This window comes from Canis aureus, chromosome X, assembly GCF_053574225.1.
Source record: "Canis aureus isolate CA01 chromosome X, VMU_Caureus_v.1.0, whole genome shotgun sequence".
Classification (NCBI taxonomy): domain Eukaryota; kingdom Metazoa; phylum Chordata; class Mammalia; order Carnivora; family Canidae; genus Canis; species Canis aureus.
In genome coordinates, this window is record NC_135649.1 from 62,325,462 (window position 1) to 62,333,656 (window position 8,195).

An 8,195-nucleotide genomic window follows, 5' to 3' on the forward strand; every position below is an offset into this window, starting at 1 on the left:
TAAAGACTTGAAACATTAAAATTCCTAGAAGAAAACCTAGGGAAAAAATGTTCTTGACATTGGCTTTTGCTATGATGTCTTGGATATGACCCCAAAAGCACAAACAATAACACACACAAAAAAATAGAAAAAATGGAATTACATCAAATTTGAAAATTTCTGTCAGCAAAGGAAACAATCAACTTATGAAAACGTACTCTATGAAATGGGAGAAAATATTTTAAACCAAATATCTGATAAAATTTAACACCTAAACTATAAAAGGAACACTGATAACTCAATAATAAACACAATCTGATTTAAAGATGGGGGAGATAATTTATATAGACATTTCTCCAAGGAAGACATAAAGATTACCAACAGATGTATGAAAAAAAATGCTTAATATTACAAATCATTAAGGAAATGAAGATAAAACCACTGTGAGATATCATACCTGTTAGGATGGCTATTATATATATATTATATACATATATTTTATAATCTATTTCTACATAGTTTTATAATATATATAACTAGTGTATATTTTATATATTATATATAATATATATTTTATAATATATAACTAGTATATATTATATGTGTAGCATATATATGTAGTATAAACTATATTTAATAATATTTATATAAGGGATCCCTGGGTGGCGCAGCGGTTTGGCGCCTGCCTTTGGCCCAGGGCGCAATCCTGGAGACCCGAGATCGAATCCCACGTCGGGCTCCTGGTGCATGGAGCCTGCTTCTCCCTCTGCCTATGTCTCTGCCTCTCTCTCTCTCTCTGTGTGACTATCATAAATAAATAAAAATAAAAAAAATATTTATATAATAATATACATTTTATAATATATATAACTACTAAACATTTATATATATTTTATATATATAACTGGTATATACATTTCATATTTTATACATATAAGTAGTGTTGGTGAGGGTGTAGGGAAATCCCTATACACTCTTAGTGGAAATGTAATTTGGTGAGGTGCTATTGAAAAAAGCAGGGATGCCTGGGTGGCTCAGTGGTTGTGTCTGCCTTTGGCTCAGGGTGTGATCCCGGGTCTGGGATCGAGTCCCACATCAGGCTCCCTGCGAGGAGCCTGCTTCTCCTTCTGTGTCTCTGCCTCTCTCTCTATGTCTCTCATGAATAAATAAATAAAATCACAAAAAAGAGAAAAAAGCATAGCCATTAACAAAAAAAGAATAAAATAAAAAGAGAACTACCTTATGATCCAGGAATCTTAGATCTTATACATATATGATCTAATTACAAAGGCATAAAATGCACAATATATAAAATAAATAGTTGAAAAGCTGGATTTTATTAAAATTGTTAATTTAAAGTTAGCTCTTTTTATATAAGTGGATAGTATCTATGCTTTCTGGTCAATTGGAAGTACCACACAAAGCACAACTTATCCTTGCATAGGAAAAGATTAAGATAAACCATTTTGCAGCGATGCCTGTGTGGCTCAGTTAGTTGAGTATCCAACTCTTGATTTCAGCTCAGGTCATGATCTCAGGGTCATGAGATTGAACCCAGTATCTGTCTCAATGCTGGGTGTGGAGCCTGCTCAAGATTCTCTCTCCCTCTCCCTCTTCCCCTCTCCCTTCTCCCTCTCAAGAAAAACAATAAAACTGTTTTGTGTCAGTGGGTCATTTTTTTTATTCATCAATTTTGCTTTTAGATTTAGTAATCTGATAATTTATAATATGTAGAGGAAATATGCCATCTTTAGCATAACTGTATTTACTGATATATTGCTCTATATTTCATGTAAAATAAGTTTCCAGTGTAGAGTTGCTAGGCTATTGTTAAAACTGTAGAAACCTCAAGCAAACAATATCAAATGGTGTTTTATCTCTCCAGTCCCTTTTATTATAGTTCTTAATTCTTCCAATTAACACTGTACCCTAATCTATTTTCCACTCTATAGGGTGATAACTTAAAGCCATTGCTTGAATGTGTGGTCAGAATACCTTAGTAGATACACTATGTAGCTTTGCTAAATGTATGGTGCTGGGGTGTGTGTGTGTGTGGGTGCACATGTGCATGTTGGGAGGGATTCAATATAATGTCATATCATTTTGATTTATTTCCTAAATGAAACTGCCACTTTATTTATTTCACCACCAATTACGTTCTTATCCAATGTATAATAGGTACTGCTTATTTGAGAGGGAGGAAAATATAAGTAAATTTTACTAGTAAAAAATCAAATGAAGTTTGGGAAATTACTGAATGTTATCTTTTGGTTAATATAAACAGCAAAAGTCAATTATACAGAGCCAGAGTATAGTGTAGATCAGTACCTTCTCATTATTGGGATTGGGATTCTGTACAAATTTCAGGGTAAACTCCCTTTATAAGTGATTAAACAAACACTGCCAACAATTTGGTAGTATTTGAACTAGGCACTTACCATTTTCCAGTTGGGACATCACTACACATTTCACAATGAATTTATTTCAAAAACTCAATTACTCTAATAAAATAATCTCTATGGTGTTCTTTCCACAGACTGTACAAAAGCATGAGACAAAGTAAATGAAACAGGTATGAGAGCTATTAGATAAATGACAAAACTACACTTATTATGGCATAATCTATTTTAAAAATAGTTTCCCAGAAAAAAAACCTTCACTGTTCATGTAAAATTTTTTTTAACAGTAAAATACATTTTCCAACATAGTACATACATGTCTCAGACTATATGAGAAATAACATGGTAAAAAATAATACAATTTAACATACAGTCAACATTAAAGCAAAGACATGTGTTTCACTCAACTCTGGACATTTCATTCATCTCTTTTTTTCATTCATCTGTTAAATACTCCATTAATACTCGAAATTTTCATTTACAGAGACACAGTGTATCTTGTAGTAATAGATCACAATTGGTTATATGAACTATAAGGCTAAAAAGTGACCTAAAAACATTTTAAAAGCTATATTTATATTCAGTGCTTTCCTGAAATGAATTGTTTAATGATAAAATGTAGGTCTGTCTTGAAGTAGTGTAGGAAATTATACTAGCAATTTTATTGGGTGTTGGACAACTATGTTTAGATGTTTCAATTTCATTTCCCACTCAGTAACTATAATTCCTTTTACTAGTATTTGCATTAATACCAAAGAATTGGATTGAAATTAACTGAAATTCGAAACATATATTTGAGATAATTTCTTAAGCATTCCATTTGTTCTCTAAGCTCTGAAGTTAGACCTTTTTTTAACTTTAAATTTACTATTTATTGGCTGAATCGTTTTACATCTAGTGCAATGGCATTGTAAGGGTCTTCTCATACCAATTAATAATTTTTGGTCTGGTGTATACTGATAAATGCAGTTATGCAATGATTTGGACTGTAAATAATTTAAAAACACTTTTACTTATCCATTGCTTAATGAAATGTTTCTAGCCTGAAATATCTGGATAATTGCTTTGTTTTACAAGTTGAAACATTCAACATTCAGAAATTTAAGAAAAGAAATTTCTATTTGCTCATGCTTTTCAAACTAGAGAAAAGTTACACTGATTTCATTCTAAACAAAGACTATGTGAGATAAAACAACTACAATCTGTCAAATAAAACTTTACTTTTCAATTAAATTTAGTAGAAGTATATGGATATAACGTGGATATATTTTTAAGAGATATATAAAATTTGTTTTAAAATGGCAGAATAGGGACGCTTGGGTGGCTCAGCGGTTGAGCGTCTGCCTTCTGCTCAGGGCGTGATCCCATAGTCTCTGGATCGAGTCCCACATCGGGCTCCCTGCATGGAGCCTGCTTCTCCATCAGCCTATGTCTCTGTCCGCCTGTCTCTCATGAAAAAATAAATAAAATCTTAAAAATAAAATAAAATGGCAGAATATTTTTATTTAAAGAGCAAGATAGTTTGCTATTTAGCCTTCATTTTAACATTAGTCACTTATAAATTGAAAACTTTGAGAACATAAAGACAAATTTGAAAAGACAATAAGACAATATCATCCAATATAATGGATTGAGATCTGGAAAATACAGATAATTCGGATAATCCAATATGTTTCCAATATTTATTGGAAAACACTTAAGCTTTTTGAGTCAGAAATAGCTATTAAAATTTCTCAATAATATAATACAGGATTATAATTAATGAAAGTGAATAATCTAGTAATAGTGTTATATATTAATATAACAAATTCCATAGAAATGTAAAAATTTTGTAAGTTTGTATATTCTGACATATAATTTTATGTATTAAATCTAAGTTAATGAGAGGCATTTGTCTTTTTAAAATAAAGTTTGGGGCACCTGGGTGACTCAGTGGTTGAGCGTCTGCCATTGGCTCAGGTCTTGATCCTGGGGTCATGTGATTGAGTCCGGCATCAGGCTACCTATAGGGAGTCTACTTCTCTCTCTGCCTGTGTCTCTGCCTCTCTCTCGGTGTCTCTTATGAATAAATAAAATATTTAAAAAGAAAATAAAATTCAATTGTTTTGGCTTACAATATCCATATATACTAATTGACATTTAAATTCAACTTCTTTGAGGAACCTCCACACAGTTTTCCAGAGTGGCTGCACCAGTTCACATTCCCACCAACAGTGTAAGAGGGTTCCCTTTTCTCCGCATCCTCTCCAACATTTGTGGTTTCCTGCCTTGTTATTCCCCATTCTCACTGGTGTGAGGTGGTATCTCATTGTGGTTTTGATTTGTATTTCCCTGATGGCAAGTGATGCAGAGCATTTTCTCGTGTGCGTGTTGGTCATGTCTATGTCTTCCTCTGTGAGATTTCTGTTCATGTCTTTTGCCCATTTCATGATTGGATTGTTTGTTTCTTTGGTGTTGAGTTTAATAAGTTCTTTATAGATCTTGGAAACTAGCCCTTTATCTGATAGGTCATTTGCAAATATCTTCTCCCATTCTGTAGGTTGTCTTTGAGTTTTGTTGACTGTATCCTTTGCTGTGCAAAAGCTTCTTATCTTGATGAAGTCCCAATAGTTCATTTTTGCTTCTGTGCGGAGGTTCCTCAAAGAGTTAAAAATAGACCTGCCCTACGACCCAGCAATTGCACTGTTGGGGATTTGCCCCAAAGATACAGATGCAATGAAATGCGGGGGCACCTGCACACCGATGTTTATAGGAGCAATGTCCACAATAGCCAAACTGTGGAAGGAGCCTCGGTGTCCATCGAAAGATGAATGGATAAAGAAGATGTGGTTTATGTATACAATGGAATATTATTCAGCCATTAGAAATGACAAATACCCACCATTTGCTTCAACGTCGATGGAACTGGAGGGTATTATGCTGAATGAAATGAGTCAATCAGAGAAGGACAAACATTATATGTTCTCATTCATTTGGGGAATACAAATAATAGTGAAAGGGAATATAAGGTAAAGGAGAAGAAATGTGTGGGAAATATCAGAAAGGGAGACAGAACATAAAGACTCCTAACTCTGGGAAACGAACTAGGGGTGGTGGAAGGGGAGGAGGGCGAGGGGTGGGGGTGAATGGGTGACTTGCACTGAGGGGGGCACTTGATAGGATGAGCACTGGGTGTTATTCTGTATGTTGGCAAATTGAACACCAATAAAAATAAGTTTATTATTTAAAAAAGACAACAACAAAAAAAAGAAATTCAACTTCTTACTTAACTTATAGAAAGTTCCAAGAATTATACAAGAGCACATACTTAAAATGCTTAAAATGGTTTTCAACATTTCTTACTAAGAAAAAAATAGTTTAAAATTTACACCAGTCTGATACAGTACTGAATTCTGATACAGTAAATCATGGAAGTGATTTCTTCACATTTAGTTGCCTAGAATTCTCAAGAAATTGAAAAATGAACATCTAATAATCTCTTATTACAGTCTTTGGTATAAAATCTAATTTATCTGATATGAGGATTGCTACCCCCACTTTCTTTTGAGGACCATTTGAATGGTAAATGGGTCTCCACCCCCTCATTTTCAGTCTGGAGATGTCCTTAGGTCTAAAGTGAGTCTCTTGTAGACAGCATATAGATGGGTCTTGCTTTTTATCCAGCCCAATACCCTAAATATTTTGATGGGATCATTTAGCCCTTTCATGTTCAGAGAAACTATTGAAATAAATGAATTTAGTGTCATAGTATTACCTATACATTCTGTTTCTGTGATTCTTTCTTTGGGCTCCCTCCTTCTCTTCAGGGTCTCCTTTAATATTTGTTGCAGAGCAGGTTTGGTAGTCACATATTCTTTCAGTTTCTGTGTGTCCTGGAAGCTATCTCCTTCTATTCTGATTGACAGCCTTGCTGGATAACATATTCTTGGCTGCATGTTTTTCTCGTTTAGTACCCTGAATATACCATGCCAGCATTTCCTGGTCTGCCAGGTCTCCGTGGATAGGTCTTCTGTTAATCTGATATTTCTCCCCATATAAATTAAGAATCTCTTGTCTCGAGCTGCTTTTAGAATTTTCTCTTTATCTTTGAAATTTGCAAGCTTTTCTATTATATGTTGGGGTGTTGATTGGTTTTTGATTTGTGGGGGGGTCCCCTCTACCTCATGGATATGAAAGCCTGTTTCTTTCCCCAGATTAGGGAAGTTCTCAGCTATGATTTTTTCAAACATACTTTGTGGTTCTCTCTATATATATATCTTATGGAATCCCAATAAGATGAATATTATTCCTTCTCAGGCTATCATTTATTTCCCAAAGCCTCTACTCATAGGTTCTTGTTTTTTTTTTCCCCTCAGCTTCCTTCCTTTCCATCAACTTGTCTTCTATGTCACTTACTCTCTTCTACCTCATTAACCATAGCAGTTAGAACATTCCCACTTAGACTGCATTTCAGTTACAGTATTTGTAATTTGGGCCTGATTGGATCTCAATTCTGCAATAAGAGAATCTCTAGAGTCCTTTAAGATTTTTTCCAGAGTCACCAGTAATTTTATATTGTACTTCTGAATTGTATTTCTGACATGGTATTTAAATCAATATCTGGGGGTGCCTGGGTGGCTCAGATGGTTGAGTGTCTGTCTTTCACTCAGTGATCTTGGGGTCCTTGGATAGAGTCCCATGTTGAGCTCTCAGCTCAGTGGGGAGTCTGCTTCTTCTTCTCCGTCTCCCAATGCTTGTGCTCTCTCTCAAATGAATAAGGAAATCTTAAAAATATCTATCAGTATGTTAAGAAAATTAAATAAGAAAATAAATCCACATGTAGCAGATCTGTGGCAGAGAATATTACTTCCAGTTCTTTTGTGTGTGTGTGTGTGTGTGGTGAATTCTTTCCTCTAGTCATTTTGTCCAGAAAGCTGTATGAGCAAGCAGAGTCAAAAATATCAATCATGACCAAAGTTAAATAAATCCTAGACAATTCTGAAGATGGCAGAGACCAGAAAATAAAAGGAAAAAAAGAACAAAACAAAACAAAATACAATAGAATATTACTCAGCCATTAGAAATGACAAATACCCACCATTTGCTTCAACGTGGATGGAACTGGAGGGTATTATGCTGAGTGAAGTAAGTCAATCGGAGAAGGACAAACATTATATGTTCTCATTCATTTGGGGAATACAGATAATAGTGAAAGGGAATAGAAGGGAAGGGAGAAGAAGTGTGTGGGAAATATCTGAAAGGGAGACAGAACATAAAGACTCCTAACTCTGGGAAACGAACTAGGGGTGGTGGAAGGGGAGGAGGGCGAGGGGTGGGGGTGAATGGGTGATGGGCACTGAGGAGGGCACTTGACGGGATGAGCACTGGGTGTTATTCTGTATGTTGGCAAATTGAACACCAATAAAAAATAAATTTATTATAAAAAAACAAAAAAAACCCCAAAACGCATGAAAGTGAAAAACAAATTTAAAAAATAGTAAAATCTTTAAAAAGGGAGAGTGGGGAGGATGAGCTAGTGGAGAGAGAATGGACCCAGAAGGTGATCCTCTTTGCTCTGAGTGCATTTTGTTCTTTGTTAGAAGGTGATTAATTCCAAATTTATATAAACCAGCAAAACCTAACAGAGGCCCAACATTGACCACAAAAACAGAAATAAGATACAAGAGAGGGGCAGAATGGGAAGAAAGAGAATATAATCTTACAGAATGGACCAAAACTGTGCCCCACTTCATTCTGGGTGTATTTTGGCCCATATGTTAGAAAGTACTAACTTCCACAATCATAAAACAAAACAGGACAACCCCCCCCCAAAAAAAC